Raw genomic sequence first — 18,956 nt, forward strand, 5'->3', positions numbered from 1 at the left:
GCAGGCACCAGAATCACCTGCAGGATTCACTGAACCTGACTGCTGGGATCTACCCCAGAGTCTGTGATTCAGTAGCATTTCTGACAAGTTCCCTGGAGATGTTGATGCTGTTGGTCTGGGGACCTCACTTTAATAACCTCCAGTTTCTGTGGTCTTCCATGTCAGTGTTTTCTCAACCCAGCACTGTCTGCCTCAAAAGAGAAGGAAATACCACCACCACCACCACCCAGAATTGCACTGGGAAATTTGAAGTCAGTTGGTATCAAAAAGGCAACTCTCATTCTTAGTGGACAACAACAATAAAAAAACAGAACCGAGACAAATGTACGTTTTGACTAAAATCCCTCCAATGCCTTTTGTGTGTCTGTTCTGACCAAAATAAAGACCTTGCTTTCTCAAGCTGAACTGTGCCATAGATCTTTCTTTGTTCTGGTTCTTTTCTCTCTCCCTTCTTTCCTCCCTCCCTCCCTCCCCTTGCTTCCTTCCTTTCGGTGATGTCATTAATTCTTTTTTTTTTTTTAAATAAGTTTAATTTTGAACAGTTCTCAGAGCCCTGGGCTATATTCACAGAATTATCTTTTGATTAGCATGTTATTCTTCTACTACCCTCTATTTTACAAAGGCCAGTTAAAAAGGACAAGCCCAAAAATTATAATAAAAATAGAGGAATATCCATTAAATGCTGTAAAAACTCAAAACAGCAATTTCCAAAACTCAAAAGAAGACTTTCCGTTGGTCCCGGTAATGTCATATTCTCCGAATTCCTAAAACCAGCACAAATAAACCACGAGCTCAATTTTTTAAGCATAAAAATAAACATAAGCCTATAGCTCTAATTTTGCCTTCTTTGATAACTGTACCATCACCGTGAAGAATAAAATCTAGAGTCCACTAAAGGTGATCAAACTCACCAAGATATAATTTCTCCCATTGTAATTAGGAACATTCCGTAATGAATAATTAAGTTCCTGCAATGATGATTAGTAAGCTCCCTACCACCAGGGTTTTGTCCCATGCTTAGGAACCCTTCCCTTCCCACCACAGAACATTTCCTCTGCTTCAGTTCTGGGACTGTTGGTCCGGGAGGTAGAGGAAACCTGTGCCCTGTGGTCGTGTGGTGGGGCTGGCTAAGGAAGGATAACTTTTCAATGCCGTGGCAATCAGTAGAAGACTCTGAGAGCAAGGAGCAGGAATGTAAGTAGATTCCGATAAGAGCCTAGTAAGAATCTTCAGAAGTGGACCGGAATTGAACTTGTTCCAGCACAGTGGATTTTTTTGTTCCTGTTTCCAGACCTGTTCTTACCATTTCTATTTCCCTTTTTGGCCAAGTGTAATTGATTATTATTTTTTTTTTGTCTGTCCCAGTCTTATTGTAATACCTGTCAGGAGAATGAATATATAATGCTTTTCTTTTCTCATCACTGTCCTAATATTGGCATTAGAAATAACTAACGTGCCATTCTGTATTATTAAGAGATTTGTTACATGAGTGATAACGAACTAACATTCCTTATCTCGTTCTCTAGTCCCATTTTGCTTGCAAGGGAGCTGGTTCAGATAAAAATTAGCTTTGTGCTTAGGTTGAATTCATTCTGTGAAGTGATACTATTCCAGATGCATTATAGGAGGATTCCCCTGTTCTGAGTTCTGATGTGGGAGGATTTATTTAATGTAAAAAAAAAATGCAAAGGAATACAAATAGTAATTTCAATGCATTTAAAAGAATGAGACAGGCCTTGTTTTGCAAGCCCTCTTTTGTATGTGCTAGGAAATGAGAAAAATAGGACAAAAATCTCTACCATGAATTAAAGATAAAATCATTGGGAAGTGTGATCCATGAATATGTGTGTGTGTGTGCATGCTTGCGTGTGTATTTTATATGCTTTACAACATAACAAATCTGCTAGATTTAGGTAACTGTGTAAGGCCATGTTAAAAGGATATATTGCCACATACTATGGATCCTGTTGTTCATGTGAGACGTTAAGCACAGAAATGTGAGGTTTGTAGAAAATAACCACTAATTTTTTTTTTTTTTTAAATCTTGCTCACCTGAAGAATCCCCTTTGACTTCAAAAGGGAGATCCGTATTTAGGTTGGCAAGCAGATCTTTGCAAATATTTGTTAAACACACTTTGTGTGTACCACTCAGTACAAGCAAGGCCCGCAGAATGCTGCTGTGTGTCTAGAAGAGTTCAGAGGTCTGGCCAGACTTTTTGGAAAAGGATGTGTGTGTATGAGTGTATGTGTGTATGTAAAGTTACCACTTTAAAAGAATAACAGGGCAACCATATATTGCATGTTTACTCAAGGCCATGATCTATTTCAGTCATGATGCACATATGGCTTCATTTCTCTTTACAAACTATGTGATGTAGAATTTTATAACAGTATTTTACGGATAAGGTAAATGGCTCAGCAAAGTTAAGACACTTCCTCAGTGTCATACAGTGGCAGAAGCATAATTGAAACCTAGTTCTATTTACCTCCAAAGTCAATGCATTTTCTGCATGATTCTCTAACATCTCAGGGTTGCAGTCTCTTTCTGAAGTTTTTTTTTTTTTAAGATTTTATCTATTTATTTGAGAGAGAGAGAGCTCTCGTGCACACGAGTGGAGAGAGGGGCAGAGGGAGAGGGAGAAGCAGGCTCCCCACTGAGCAAGGAGCCTGATACATGACTTGATCCCAGGACCCTGAGATCATGACCCAAGCGGAACCAACTTGAGCCACTCAGGTGCCCCATCTTTTTGAAGTTTTAAATGCAAAAAGACCTCAAAGAGGAATCATGTATAGCTGATTGTAGACAAACAAAAATTTGCATTTCCTTGATAGTACATAAGGTGTATTTTCTTAGGTCGTGAATTGCAACAATTTTTCAATTGTAATTATTGCACATCAAATATCCTACATGGTGGCACCTAATACAACATATGTATATAGATGCTTTGAAGGTGTTGCTGCTACTGTTAATAAATTATATTCATTCATATAAAGGCCCATTCACTTTTGTAAGCTTTTGGCGCAATAGCCTCAGTGTTTAAAAAAAAAACACAAAAAACCAACACCCTGTCAGAGCAGGTAACTACACCCTGTAAAACCCTAATGTAACAAGAGTCTGCGATCTAGGATCACTATGTAGGTTTTCATAACTACTGGGTGGTTTGTGTGGACACTGGCTAGAGGATTTAACAACTCTAAGATAATATATAATACTTCTCATTATGGAGAAATATGTTCATTCCACAGCCATTGAAGGAAACGAAAATTTCCAGCCAGACCTAGGTTCAATGATATTGGGTCATTTGGATATTTCAGCACCAAACTTTAGGGCCACCAACCTTGACTTTTCGTTAGTTACAGAAACTAGTGCCCAATTAAAACGCTCCTTGGCAAGCAACTTTCTTGAGCAAGGCAGACTAATTAATGTACGGAATAGGGAGAGAGCCATGCTTTAAATCATACTGTCTAACCTCAGAAGAAGGAATTGGTCAGTGCCAAGAATACAGCTGCAGAGGGTAGTGAACAATAAGGAATAAAATTTGTGCTGATATTAAATCTTACGTACCTGAAAGGGCATTGAATGACACTATACCTCATTCTTGGGTTTATCTGATAACTGTCAGAAAGTGGCATGTGTGTGAAATATTTTACAAATTTGTGCACCTAGCATTTTAGCTCTTACTCTATTTATATCTTGAAGTTACTGTTGTACTGGAATTGATGTTACTATTATCATATATGATTTAAAAAAAAAACTGCTTCAAATGGTTTTGCAGTTAATGGAGGTGAATCTGGCTTGCTTTCTTTGATGTTTTTGTTCTCTTTCTACCTCCTGTATTCTACTGTGATATGATCACATGCAAGAAGTAAGCAAGGGGATTTCAATGTTTTCTTGAGCATAATAAGGGATGACATCGTCTGACATACTTTTTAATGATTTGCATCTTGAGAAAGAACCTATATATAATGGTGATTCTTATTGCTGCTAAAAAAAAAAAAAAAAAAAAAGAAAGACTCAGTATATTTATAGTCACTTCCTGAGAGTTTGTCCTGCCTCTTAGTTCAATCAAAGCAAAAGTGGGTAATGTCTTCACAATCTGTAGGGAAATCTATGTGATTGTAGTGCATAACACACACACATGCACATACACAAGCACACAGAAATAAATCTCACCGGAATTCTATAAAGGGAGGAAAGGCTTTGGCTCTTTCTCCTTTAGAAAGAAGCATTTTGATTCTTATAGACATGTAGATTGTATTCAGTCCAGTCTTTTTTTGATAAAAAGAACTAGATATTCTTTAAAGAAGAACTGTTTGAAGATTAAAAAAAAGAGGTATTTTGAAAATGACAGAACCCAGTACAAAAAAATAGAGCTTCACACATATATCAACCTGCTGATTTTGCTTATTAAGAAAAAGATGTAACCCTGAAGCCACATAGCTTAAAAAATACTGCTGGATATTTTTATTGTATCCTATGTACTGTTTGTTCCAAGAGATGCCACCTGCTTTTCTGTGGCCGCTCCTTTCTTTAGGGCTCTATTACTAAATCATATATGTGTATATATATATATACATATATATATGTGTGTGTGTGTGTGTGTGTGTGTGTGTGTGTGTGTGTGTGTGTATGTATGTATTGGCCATGTACTTGCTAAAAATGTTTTTTTTTTAGACCAAGTACATTGGTCATGTACTTGCTAAAAAGATTTTATTTTATTTTAATTTTATTATGTTATGTTGGTCACCATACAGTACATCATTAGTTTGTGATGGCGTGTTCCATGATTCATTGTTTGCATATAACACCCAGTGCTCCATGCAATACATGCCCTCATTAATACCCATCACTGGGCTAACCCATCCCCCACCCCCGTCCTCTCTAAAACCCTGTTTGTTTCTCAGAGTCCATTGTCTCTCATGGTTCATCTCTCTCTCCGATTTCCCCCCCTTCATTTTTCCCTTCCTTCTCCTAATGTCCTCCATGCTGTTCCTTATGTTCCACAAATAAGTGAAACCAGATGATCATTGACCTTCTCTGCTTGACTTATTTCACTTAGCATAATCTCCCCCAGTCCCATCCATGTCGATGTAAAAGTTGGGTATTCATCCTTTCCAATGGCTGAGTAATATTCCATTGTATATATGGACCACATCTTCTTTATCCATTCATCTGTTGAAGGGCATCTTGGCTCTTTCCACAGTTTCGCTATTGTGGACATTGCTGCTATGAACATTGGGGTGCATATGGCCCTTCTTTACACTACATCTGTGTCTTTGGGGTAAATACCCAGTAGTGCAATTGCTGAGTCATAGGGTAGCTCTATTTTTATTTTTTGAGGCACCTCCACACTGTTTTCCAAAGTGGCTGTACCAACTTGCATTCCCACCGACAGTGTAAGAGGGTTTCCCTTTCTCCACAACCTCTCCAACATTTGTTGTTTCTTGCCTTGTCCATTTTTGCCAATCTAACTGGTGTAAGGTGGTATCTCACTGTGGTTTTGATTTGAATTTCCCTGATGGCTAATGATGATGAACATTTTTTTCATGTGCCTGTTAGCCAATGGTATGTCTTCTTTTGAAAAGTGTCTGTTCATGTCTTTTGCCCATTTTTTGACTTGATTATTTGTTTTTTGGGTGTTGAGTTTGAGAAGTTCTTTATAGATCTTGGATACCAGCCCTTTGTTTGTAGTGTCATTTGCAAATATCTTCTCCAATTCTGTGGGTTGCCTCTTTGTTTTGTTGACTGTTTCCTTTGCTGTGCAGAAGCTTTTTATCTTGATGAAGTCCCCAAAGTTCATTTTCCCTTTAGTTTCACTTGCCTTTGGAGATGTATCTTGAAAGAAGTTGCTGTGGCCGATGTCGAAGAAGTTACTGCCTACGTTCTTCTCTAGGATTTTGATGGATTCCTGTCTCACATTGAGGTCTTTCATCCATTTTGAGTTTATCTTTGTGTATGGTGTTAGAGAATGGTTGAGTTTCATTCTTCTGTATATAGCTGTCCGATTTTCTCAGCACCATTTATTGAAGAGACTGTCTTTTTTCCATGGCATATTTTTTCCTGCTTTGTTGAAGATTATTTGACCATAGAGTTGAGGGTCCATATCTGGACTCTCTATTCTGTTCCACTGGTCTATATGTCTGTTTTTGTGCTAGTACCATGCTGTCTTGGTGATCACTGCTTTGTAATATAGCTTGAAATTGGGCAACGTGATGCCCCTACCTTTGTTTTTATTTTCCACATTTCCTTGGCAATTCAGGGTCTTTTCTGATTCCATACACATTTTAGGATTGTTTGTTCCAGCAGTTTGAAAAATGTCATTGGAATTTTGATCGGGATGGCATTGAAGGTATAGATTGCTCTGGGCAGCATAGACATTTTAACAATGTTTATTCTTCTGGTCCATAAGCATGGGATGTTTTTCCATCTTTTTGTGTCTTCTTCAATTTCTTTCATGAGTGTTCTGCAGTTCCTAGAGTATAGATCCTTTACGTCTTTGGTTAGGTTTATTCCAAGGTATCTTATGGTTTTTGTCACTGTTGTAAATGGAATTGATTCTCTAATTTTTCTTTCTACAGTTGCATTGTTAGCGTATATAGGAAAGCAACTGACTTTTGTGCATTGATTTTGTATCCTGCCACATTACTGAATTGCTGTATGAGTTCTAGTAATTTGGGGCTGGAATCTTTTGGATTTTCCACATAAAGTATCATGTCATCCGTGAAGAGAGAGAATTTGACTTCTTCTTTGCCAATTTGAATACCTTTTATTTCTTTTTTTGTCTGATTGCTGTTGCTGGGAAATTCTAATACTATGTTGAACAATAGTGGCGAGAGTGGGCATCCTTGTCATGTTCCTGATCTTAAGCGAAAGGCTCTCAGCTCTTCCCCATTGAGGATGATATTCGCTGTGGGTTTATCATAGATGGATTTTATGAATTTGAGGAATGTTCCCTCTGTCCCTATGCTCTGAAGAGTTTTAATCAGGAAAGGATGCTGTATTTTGTCAAATGCTTTTTCTGTATCAATTGAGAAGACCATATGGTTCTTCTCTCTCCTCTTATTAATGTGTTCTATCACACTGATTGATTTGCGAATGTTGAACCATCCTTGCATCCCAGGGATAAATCCCACTTGGTTGTGGTGGATGATCCTTTTAATGTATTGTTGGATCCTATTAGCTAGGATTTTGTTGAGAATTTTGGAATCCATATTCTTCAGGGAAATCAGTCTGAAATTCTCCTTTTTGATGGGGTCTTTGCCTGGTTTGGGGATTAAGGTAATGCTGGCCTCACAGAATGAGTCTGGAAGCTTTCCGTCTGTTTCTATTTTTTGAAGCAGCTTCAGGAAAATAGGTATTATTTCTTCTTTGAATGTTTGGTAGAATTCCCCAGGGAATCCATGAGGCCCTGGACTCTTGTTTTTTGGGAGGTTTTTGATCACTGCTTCAATCTCGTTACTGGTTATTAGCCTATTCAGGTTGTCAATTTCTTCCTGTTTCAGTCTTGGTAGTTTATAGGATTCCAGGAAGGCATCCATTTCTTCCAGGTCGCTTAATTTATTGGTACATAGTTGTTGATAATAATTTCTAATAATTGTTTCTATTTCCTTGGTGTTAGTCATGATCTCTCCCCTTTCGGTCATAATTTTATTAATTTGGGTCCTTTCTCTTTTCTTCTGGATAAGTCTGGCCAGTGGTTTATCGATCTTATTAATTCTTTCAAAGAACCAGCTTCTAGTTTCATTGATCTGATCTACTGTGTTTCTGGTTTCTAATTCATTGATCTCTGCTCTAATCTTAATTATTTCTCTTCTAATGTGTGGCCTAGGCATCATTTGTTGCTTTTTCTCCAGTTCTTTAAGGTGTAAAGTTAGTTGGTGAATTCGGGATTTTTCTATTTTTTTGAGTGAGGCTTGGATGGCTATGTATTTCCCGCTTAGGACCTCCTTTGCAGTATCCCATAGGTTTTGGACCGATGTGTTTTCATTCTCATTGATTTCCATGAATTGTTTAAGTTCTTCTTTGATTTCCTGGTTGACCCAAACATTCTTGAGCAGAGTGGTCTGTAGCTTTCAAGTGTTTGAATTTCTGCCAATTTTTTTCTTGTGATTGAGTTCCAGTTTTAAAGCATTATGGTCTGAGAATATGCAGGGAATAATCTCAATCTTTTGGTATTAAGACCTGATTTATGACCCAGTATGTGGTCTATTCTGGAGAAAGTTCCATGTGCGCCCGAGAAGAATGAGTATTCTGTTGTTTTAGGGTGGAATGTTCTGTATATATCTATGATGTCCATCTGGTCCAGTGTCATTCAAAGCTCTTGTTTCTTTGTTGATTTTCTGCTTAGATGATCTATTGCTGAAAGTGGAGTATTGAGGTCTCCTACAATTAACATATTATTGTCAATATGACTCTTTATTTTGGTTAACAGTTGGCTTATGTAGTTGGCTGCTGCCATGATGGGGGCGTAGATATTTACAACTGTTACATCTTGTTGGATAGACCCTTTAAGAATGATATAGTGTCCTTCTGTGTCTCTAACTACAGTCTTTAGCTTAAAATCTAATTTGTCTGATATAAGAATTGCTACCCCATCTTTCTTTTGAGGTCCACTGGCATGGAAGATGGAGCTCCATCCCTTCACTTTCAGCCTGGATGTATCTTTAGGTTCAAAATGAGTCTCTTGTAGACAGCATATGGATGGGTCCTGTCTTTTTATCCAATCTGCAACCCTGTGCCGTTTTATGGGAGCATTTAGCCTGTTCATATTGAGAGTGATTATTGAAAAATATGAAATTATTGTCATCATGTTGCCTGTGAAGTCCTTGTTTCTATAGATTGTGTCTGTAAATTTCTGTTCTATATCACTCTTGGGGTCTTTCTCCTTTTATTAAAACCCCCCTTAATATTTCTTATTAAGGGCTGGCTTAGTGGGCACATATTCTTTCAGTTTCTGTCAGTCTTGGAAGCTCTGCATCTCTCCATCCATTCTAAATGACAGCCTTGCTGGATAAAGTATTCTTGGCTGCATGTTCTTCTCGTTTAGTACCCTGAATATGTCTTGCCAGCGCTTTCTGGCTTGCCAGGTCTCTGTGGATAGGTCTGACGTTATTCTGATGTTCTTCCCTCTGTATATAAGGAATCTCTTCCCCCTAACTGCCCTTAAGATGGTTTCTTTGGTTCTAAGAATTGTGAGTTTTACTATTACATGCTGGGGTGTTGGCCTGTTTTCCTTGATCTTGGGAGGGGTCCTCTCTGCCTCTAGGACACGAATGTTTGTTTCATTCCCTAGATTAAGGAAGTTCTCAGCTACGATTTGCTCAAATATATGTTCTATACCTCTCTCTCTCTCTCCCTCTCCACCCCCTCAGGGATCCCAATAATTCTGACATTGGAACATTTCATGGCGTCACTTATTTCTCTAATTCTGTTTTCATGGATTTTGAGCTGTTTCTCCCTGGCCTCCTCTTTTTCCTTCTTTTCTATCAATTGGTCTTCTAGATCACTAATTCGTTCTTCTGCCTTGTTTACCCTAGCTGTTAGAGTATCTATATTAGATTAGATTTCACTGATAGCATTTTTAACTTCCGCCAATTCAACTTTCATTTCTGCCCTATGTTGCCATTAATCGATTTCTCCATTCTAGCTATCGTCTTCATAACTGGCACCCTGAAGTCCATTTCCAACATCTTGGTTATATCTGTATCCATTTGTAAATCTGTGGCAGAAGTCACAGTCTCTGAGTCTTTCCTATTTTGGGGGTTCCTCCTCCTAGTCATTCTGTTGAGGGGTGGTTGAGGAAGTGTACCAGAGTCCAAATTATTGACCACAACCCAAGCAAGATGCACCTGTTTTATAGGGACCTTAGTGTTGTCGGCCTCTTGTTCTCCCAGCCTGTCTTCTGGGGGAGGGACCTGCTGCACTATTACTCAGGCAACCCTGTTTGGGCAGAGTTGCCCTACCCCCAGTGGGGGGGGATGGGCTCAGTGAAAACCGGTTTTGGGGGGGCTTTTGTTCTCTGGCAGCTTTCCCTGGGGGCTTTCTGTGTCTCTTCCGAGAGCCAGAGCAGAAGAGACCATTTCCAACCCTCTGCCTCAGAACAGAGATCCCAGTCTGTTCTTCAGTGAGCTCTCCAGACCACACTATCTCTGTTTCTGTCTGTGCTGCTATAAACTGCAGCATCCTGGGTTTTGCACCCCTCAGCAGCACTCCCAGTCCTCGCCTCCAGGTTGGGGCATGTCTGTGCCCTTTGTGCTTCTAAAATCACCAGCCGTCCCCAGTTTGAATGGGCAGCCCCACCACTCCAGGTTTCAGTCTGGGGAGCTGCCCTAAAGTCCTTTCCCTGTCGCTACAGGTCTGTGAGTCTGAGCCCCTTTTCCAGCGCGGGAGGCTTTCACTCACCAGTGGTGCAGGATCCTGAAAGCTCCCTCCCCCTTCCATTTATCTTCCAATATGTGCCTGCAGAATCACGGCTTCCCACTTCATACCTCGAAACCAGCCACCTACGATATTCTGTTTGTAGAGATCCAGATATATCTTCTTATATCTCAGGCTGATTTTGTGGGTGTTCAGAGTGGTCTGGTAGATATCCAGTTCAGTTCAGGGGACCGGTTGGAATACTCTTCCACCATCTTTTTTTTCTCCTAAAAGATTTTATTTTTAAGTAATCTCTGCACCCAATATGGGGCTTGTACTCACAATCTCAAGATCAAGACTCCCATGCTCTACAGACTAAGCCACCAAGGCACCCCTCTATTTACTAAAAGTCTTGTTTTCAATTAATGACTCTCGATTAATTTATGTTTATGCATGGTTTTACTCCTCTCCAATAAGCTCTGCATGATGCTGGCTATAATTGAGTGATGTTTCAGCTCATGTTCTCTTAGGCAACTGCATTATTTCTGCTTCATATGTGCTCCCTTTGCTCTGGTGAGTGTATGGGGCTTTGAACTCCTTTTCATATGAAGAGTTGCTGCCTATTTGAGAGGCAAGCAAAAAATTGATCCTCCATCTTTGCAGCACCATGAATTTCCCACTTTAGCATCATTAAACATGCCTTTGGTGGTCATAATTCAGAAGGGGTCTGGGGGCATTACTGCTTTAACACTTTCCAGCTAATATTGTGAAAAATCCATTGTTCTGTGGCTGAAGGCCTGCTATGTGCAGTAAGACTTGAGTCTTCATGGTCAAATCTGTGTAAAGAAGAATTTAAAATGTTGTAACAGCTCTGTTGGATTTCTTCTCACAGAGTGATGAAGGAAGACTATCTGTAATCCCTAGGGCAGTGCTGTCTAATAGAACTTTCTGTGATGATAGAAGCATTCTGTATCTTTGCTGCCCAGTATGTTGACCACCAGTTACGTCTGCTATTGAGCACTTGAAATGTAGCTAGTGTGAATAAAGAATTGAATTTTAAATTTTATTTAATTTTAATTAGTTGAAGTATGATTTAAATGACCACTTGTGGCTGATAGCTACTGTATTGGCTAATGCAGCCTTAGAGGATAACTGGAAAATTTGTCCAGAAATTTGTTTTGGGATCTATCTGTGTAGCTGTGTTATATATCGGGGGTTCTACCACTGATTTTCAGCCATCTAGGTATTAGAAAAAAAATACATGTACATGTACTTAGAAGTTTATCTGTGTATGCATGCATGTGTGTATAGATACCGATGGAGATATAAACGTGTGACTGGCCTTCAGGGAGCCATCAATCTTGATAGAGAGATGAGCACATGACACAATTTGAGAATGTCTGCATAATCACATGTTTTCAACATACCAAATTCCTTTGATCTTCCCTGAGTCAGCTAGAAGAAGAAGAAATTAATGAAGTGTTATTATTTGCTTAGTTTTTAAGTGTATTCTCACAACTACTCCAGGTTTCAGTCTGGGGAGCTTATCAGTGGATATTTAGAAGACAAGATCATGGAGGTTCCTTTTCTATGTAAGAAGTTGTACCTGAGCATCCCTGACCCCTAGAGCTTCTGGCATCTTGCAGATACTAATATCCCAAGAATTTGCCATTTAACCTTTCTGATGGATTAGATGCCACATGTAATGGCTGCATGACAGACAAGAATTTAAAACCTGTTTCATGAGATTATGTTCTGGACTCAGCCCTCTACTTCACTAAAATTATCAAATCAACTTTTGGATTTGGTTATAGAACAGATTGCAGCGATATAATGCCACCATTTGAACATTGGGTAAAATTCTGTCTTTTCGGCGCTTGACATATGGAAGATAATGTTAGTCATTATGAACTGTGCAAATTCTCTAGCCCATTTAGGTAGTTAGTAAAAATTTATTGAATGTTATTATTGACTGAATTCTCTACTGAAAAAAATGCTCAAATTACATGACATTATAATGATAGGTGAATGTGAATTTTTTTCCACTGAGTTAAGAATGTTTATTTTACTTGTCCCTAATAATTTCCCTTCTCTTTAGAAAGTTTTGGTGATATCCATAATAATGTCATATGTAATTATAATAGGTTTATAAAACAGGAAAAAGGAGAAATCAGAAAAGTTTATCAAACATTCAATAATTCTCAATCATTTGTCACTGTTAAAAAATCTTAATAAACTGAAGAACATAAAACATTGACTTTAAAATCAAGAATAAAAGACATATTTCTTTTTACCATTGTTTTTATTTTTCTGATATGAGACAAAAATATTAGCTAGTTAGTGAGTAAGAAGGAAATGAACAAGTTGCCATTTGTGACAATTTTTCACCATAGGGAATTTTCAAAAACAAACCGAAACTACTAGCAATTTTTACAATTAATAAATTGACTATGGGTCAGCAACTGTAACGTATTGATTGAGATCACAAACTCTGGAGTTAGACTGGCTGATTGCAAATATCATCAGGATGTGTAATTTTGGGTAAGTCACTCTCTCTTATGGCTCAATTCCCTGACTATCAAATGGAGGTAATATTTACTTTATAGAGTTATGTATATAAAATGGCACACTTCATTTAAATTAGTGAACTATCTGACACATAGTAGATGTTTAATAAATACTAGTAAATTAATTATTGTTATTGCTACCTAATAGATATAATGGAAATGACTCCATTCTAGAAAAATATGAAAACCTTAATTCAAAACATTGTAGTGATAAATTGGGAATTTTAAGGTTGTATTTTTTTTACTACACATGAAGGAAGACTGTAGATGATGTATATTGTAAACCCTATAGCAACTATTGACTTGAATAAGTATAAATAATGAGCCAAGAGTAGAGATGAAATAGAATAATAAAAAGTACTTAATAAAAAAGAAGACAAAAAAAGAGGAATAAAAGAAACAGAGGACAGCTAGAACCAAGAGAAAATAATTAAAAAGTGGTAGTATACAGCCAACCATATCAATAAATATAAATGATCTAACCATACAATTAAAAGGCTGTGCTTGTCAAATTGGATAAAATGTGAGAAATAGGACTATCTAAAAGAAAATCACTTTAAAAAGTGTACATATTAAAAGTATTTGATAAAAGATGTACTATGCAAAAATTAATCAAAAGAACGATGTAGTGGTTATATTAATGTAGTAAAAACTACCATTCATAACAAGGAATACTACCAGAAATGAAGAAGGTTATTAAATACCAATAAAGTGGTCAGGTAGGTGGCACTGAACATGACAATACTAGATGAGTTTGTACTGAATAAGAGGGCTTCTTCACAAAACAAAAACTGATCAAACTGAGAAGAAAAACAGATAAATCCACAATTATAGAGACTTCAAAATCTCTCTCTTCAGTAATCAATAAAGTAGAAAAAAATCAGTGAGAATGTGGAAGACTTTAACATACAACAGAACTATCAACCCTGACAAACTGTCTACCAACCTGACCAAACTGACATTTCCAGAACACTTCAAACAAGACCTGCAAAATACACATTCATTTTAAGTATACATGGAACATTAACCAAGATAGATTATATTCTGAACCATAAAGATATCTCAATAAATCTACAGAAAGTGAAATTTTACATAGTGTGATTCCAGTATTTATTGCATTGAATAAAGAAGTCAAGTTGGGAAGACCTGACATTTGACCAGTATTGAGTCTCCATATCCATGAACATGGAATATCCCTCTATTTACTTCTTTTGATTTCTTTCATCAGCGTTTCATGGTTTTCCTCATATCAAGCTTGTACATATTTTGTAGGATTTATACTTAAGTATTTCATTTTTGGAGGTGCTAATGTAAATGTAAATAGTATTTTTAGGTTCAAACTCCAATTGTTTATTGCTTGTATACAGAAAAGCAATTGATTTTGTAAGCGAACCTTGTATCTTACAACCTTATTATAGTCATTTATTACTTCCAGGAGCTTTCTCATTGATTCTTTGGGATTTTCTATATAGACAATCACATCATCTGCAGATAAAGACAGTTAAATTTTGTCCTTCCCAAACTGTATACCTTTCCCTTCCTTTTCTTTTCTTATTGCTTTCTCTAAGACTTTGGGAATATGTGCAAGAGGAGGGGTGAGATCTCAAGCAGACTCCCTGCCGAGCCTGACACTACTCAATCTCACGATCCTGAAATCATGACCTGAGCCAAAATCAACAGTCAGATGCTTAACCAGTTGAGCAACCCAGGCACCCTTCTATTGATTTATTCTTAAGTTTGCTGATTCTTTCCTCAACCTGTCCAGTCTATTAATTAGCCTATCAAAGGCATTCTTTTTTTTGTGTTACATTGTTTTTTATTTCTAGTATTTCTTTTTGATTCTTAGGCTCTCCATTTTTCTGCTCTCATTAACTATTTGTTCTTGCATGTTGTCTATTTTTTCCATTAGGGTCCTTAGCATATTATTCATAGTTATATTACCCCAGTCTGATAATTACAAACATCCCTGCATGTCAGAATCTGCTTCTGATGCTTGCTTTGTGTTTTTTGCCTTTAGTACCCCTTACAGTTTTTTGTTGAAAGCCAGATGTGATGTACTGGGTAAAAGGAACTGGGTAAAGCAGGTCTTCAGTGATGTGTTGTTGAGGTATGTGAGAAGGGAAGCATTCTATAGTTCTGTGGTTTGGTCTCAGTCTTTTAGTGCACCTAGGCCCCTGGGCTGTGATCTTTACCCATGGTTCTTAGTGTCCCCCATTCCTCAATCCTCAATCCCCACTTAAGTAAGACAAGGAAGCTAGAGGCATCTGGAGGTATTTCCCTATTCCACATGGAAGGCTAGAGGAGAGGTATTTCTCTTCCTCCACGTGGAAGGCTAGATCAGATTGCAGCTGGGTATTTTCCTTCTTCCATGTCAGAGTCTATAGGGAGCTGGATTTGAGTATTTCCCTTTCCCCCCAGTAGGTTAAGCTCTGGAAAACTCTAGTCTGTTAGGCTGTGGTGAGGGTAGGTCTTGTTAAAACAGAATAAAATGTTCTGGCTGTATTTCAAACTAGCTACTTTCCCTCTCCCCCTGCCAGATACATTAGGGGATTTTTCTCTGTTCTTCACTGTGAGAACCTGGCATGACTCCTAGAAATACAACTCACAATATTGTGGGAGCCTCTCTAAGATTGGACCCCCTGGAGCTTTTACCTCAAACTTTTAACTCAGTCCACACTGAGGCTCTAGCAATTTGTCAGTTACAGCTCCGTGTTTCCTCCCCTGGTACTGGTCCTAGAGGTTGCTGCTCCTGAGTTTTTGCTCTGGGAAATTGTGGTTCTCTGTATCTGCCTGTCGACCTTCCCAAATTTGGGAGCAGCAACTTGCTTTGTTATTTCAGTTCTCTGATGGATCTAAGAAAAGTTGATTTTCAGTTTGTTCAGCTTTTTTCTTGTTGTATGGATGGGAGTGACAACTTCCAAGCTCCTTAAGTACTAGACCAGAAACCAGAAATTTTTCCTTTTTACTTTTTAAACAAAATGTGAGGGTGGTTTGTGGAGGTTCCCAGAGTGATAAGAAAGGAGCTGGAGAATGGAACTCTCTTCCCGTTATATATAAATAAGTGTATATATATATATAAATTTTTATATATATATCTTTTGGCCACCAAAATGGTCATGTCCCTTATCCTACCTCACGACACATTTAGTTGGATTTGGAGACAATGCATGAAAAACTGAAGTGTAGTTTTAAGTAAAGGGAGAAGTTAGAGCTGTGGAACCAGTTAAAGAAGAAATGATTACACCCTTCTTGGAGTGGAAAGAGTTCCATGGAAAGGAAAGTTAAACATGGGAGACATTTGTTCGTGGCCTTTATGGTATATAAAAAGGAGTCCATTTTCCATCAGAATTTGAGACTGGTTACTAGAAGGAAGTTGGAAACCTGGACAGTTTCATTTTCAAGTGGTCAAAATGGTCCCTTGGTTCCTCTTGGATATCATGATAGTTTACCATCAACAAACTTGTGGGCTGTACCCTTTAATCTTACACTCTTGACCATGTTTATATAAAAAGTTTAGTTATATTCTTTAATGGATTGTTTTTGCATCACTCCGAGATGTAAATTCTCAACAAAGAGGCCATGACCCAAATTTTATATTTCTGGAACAACTTCAGTATTTTTGCCCATGAGTTTGAATTACTTGTATGTATTGGCTTTCTTATATGGTGATGATTTGCATTAGCATGCCTTGTGGGGTATTTTATAATTCTGTTGAATTTTGTGCTGCATTTATGTAGGCAAAGGCTATCTCATGGTTTTCAAAGTACTTGATATGTTGTAAAAATAGTTGTTTTGCCATTTGCCACATGTGTTGATGAACTGATCTGAAGGAGAAGTTCTAAAATAAACTGCAGGTAATGAATGATTTCTATTTTAATCACTTAACAAAAAAGTAACTTATAGCAACTACACACAAAGCATTGTTCCATCTGATGAAGATATACAGTAATTTGGTTTAGTTTATCACATGTTTTGGGAGTAAATTTGTTGCCAGATGTTAGGTGCTAGAGATGCAAGAGTAAATACAATTACGGTTCAGTTTTGGAAGCTTTTAGTTTAGGGAGGGAGACAGATACATAAAAAAAATATTTTGTGTTGTAATAAGTACAAGAACAGGCTTTGGTAAAGGTGTTGAGAAGCACAGAAGAATGTTATGTAGTCCAGGCTATTATTCCCCAGATACTAATAATCCAGATGGAAAATAATTAAAACACCAAAAATGCAGTGTTGTTGATGATGGTGATAATATGTTTCATTCATTTCAAGCTTAAATTATTACTTTTAACAATATCCTTGGAAAGGAAATAATTTTTCTTTTAATTTTACTAACAATAAGAGTAAAGATTGGAGAGGTTAAGCCACTTACTGAATAGGAAAAAAAAATACTGTGTAGCAAATTAGAGACTAGAATCACAATCACTGGACTACAATACTGGACCCTTCTCATAACACTGCAGGAAGAAATTAATAAATTTGTAACCCAGTAGGATGTATGTTAATGCCAAATGTAGAAATTGGACTTAGAGGAGTGTAGAGCAAGGAAGAAATCAGAGAAGGCAGACGTGTTCTGGAATAGAGATGGGAAGGATTGAGATCAATAGGGAAATGGTTAAGGGTATTCCACAAATGAGGGATGCCATAAAGGAAGGGTCGCAAACTCTTCAGATGACTTTAGGAGACAGTAAGTATGCACATTTGATGAAGTAAAGTTTTTACAAGGATAAAGGTGAGAAATATAGTAGAGACTGTGATCATTAATTGGAATGAAAATTGCATCACCTTTCAAGGATGAGCCTAATTATAGCAAACGAGTAGCTTAAGTATTCAGTTTGACTGTAATCATTCAAATACACCTGCCACAATTTATTCATGCTGCCATTAATAGACTAGCTGTCTTAGCGAAGTCATCTGTACCAACAGACACATCTGTGTCTTCTTGTATTAGTTCAGTAGCATTTGGTCTTCTGGGACTACTTGCTTTATAAATAAATATTCCCATACTGAAGGAGAGTTTTTGCCTTTTCTGCAACCACCTGCCCCAAAGCAGACATATTTGTCTTTTTAGTTACATGAAGACTGTATTTAACCAAAGAAACCCCACTATGCCATCTCCAAAATAAAGATATAACAGAGAAAGCCCAGGTGCCAAGAATGGAACGATAAAGACTGCCTTCCATTTCTGGAGCCTCCTTTTAGTCAACTTGACCAATAAACAGTTTCTCTGCTTCTATTCTGGGTTTCTCTTCCTCCTTGTTTTGTGTGAGGCATTCCTTGATCAAACAACAGATAAACCTATGGTTTATTGCTGCCCTTTTTATTTTGCCCCTGCTTCTGACATTGACCACAGAAATTAGCAATCCTATTCTCTCTAACAATGTCTCTGGTCTGGCCACTCATCTCATAGTCAAGAAATATTGGCCTGTGTGTTATTCAATCAGTAGCAGATAACAGCAGTTGAAATGGGGAATATTCCTAGAAATAGACAGCTGGCTCCATGCTTTTCTTCATCAAAGCAGAGAAACCTTTGCATCAGGACTAATATGGCTCATAAGACTCAAAGAAGAAGCCTAACCTTGATCTTCTTTACATTCTATGGATTGATTTATTGTTGAAATTCAGCTTTTTGGTTAAGCTAATAACTGCTCCTTCCCATCCTGCCACGCAAGAAAAGAAGATTGAGATAATTATTTTCATTTTCATAAATTTTCTATGGGACAAAACGGACCCACACCATTTTGGGTGGAAGGAAATCATCTCTTCTCTGTCAACTGCAAGTCAGTGCCTGTGCCAAAGACCTGTGCACCTTTGGGAATGTTTTGCCTTTGTCATGAGCTGGGAAGAGTTAACCCCTCAGCAGGGTTCGAAAAACAAAAGCTGTGCTCCACTGGACAAGAAATTCTGGCTTTGATGCCTCTTATTGGATAAGGTATATACATGTGAGTAGAGACCTACTTTGCCCCTCCTCCCCTGGGAACCTGGACAAGCCTCATTATCATGGTCATCAAAACACTTCCCATATCTTGAGAAGAAAC

General features: G+C 37.8%; 1 long non-coding RNA gene across 1 annotated transcript in view; it reads left to right on the top strand.

Annotated features, from left to right (window-relative positions):
• Positions 1 to 1,085: 1,085 nt before the first annotated feature.
• The window catches only part of LOC141371871 (uncharacterized), a 66,185-nt gene continuing 48,314 nt past the window's right edge, over positions 1,086 to 18,956 (top strand). The window contains exon 1 of the long non-coding RNA XR_012377153.1: positions 1,086 to 1,194. This is a non-coding gene — a long non-coding RNA (uncharacterized lncRNA). The remainder of the gene's footprint in view (positions 1,195 to 18,956) is intronic.

The sequence above is a fragment of the Callorhinus ursinus genome, unplaced genomic scaffold (genome assembly GCF_003265705.2).
Source record: "Callorhinus ursinus isolate GAN/ISIS: 27379988/994484 unplaced genomic scaffold, GSC_fseal_2.0 scaffold113, whole genome shotgun sequence".
NCBI classification, from domain to species: domain Eukaryota; kingdom Metazoa; phylum Chordata; class Mammalia; order Carnivora; family Otariidae; genus Callorhinus; species Callorhinus ursinus.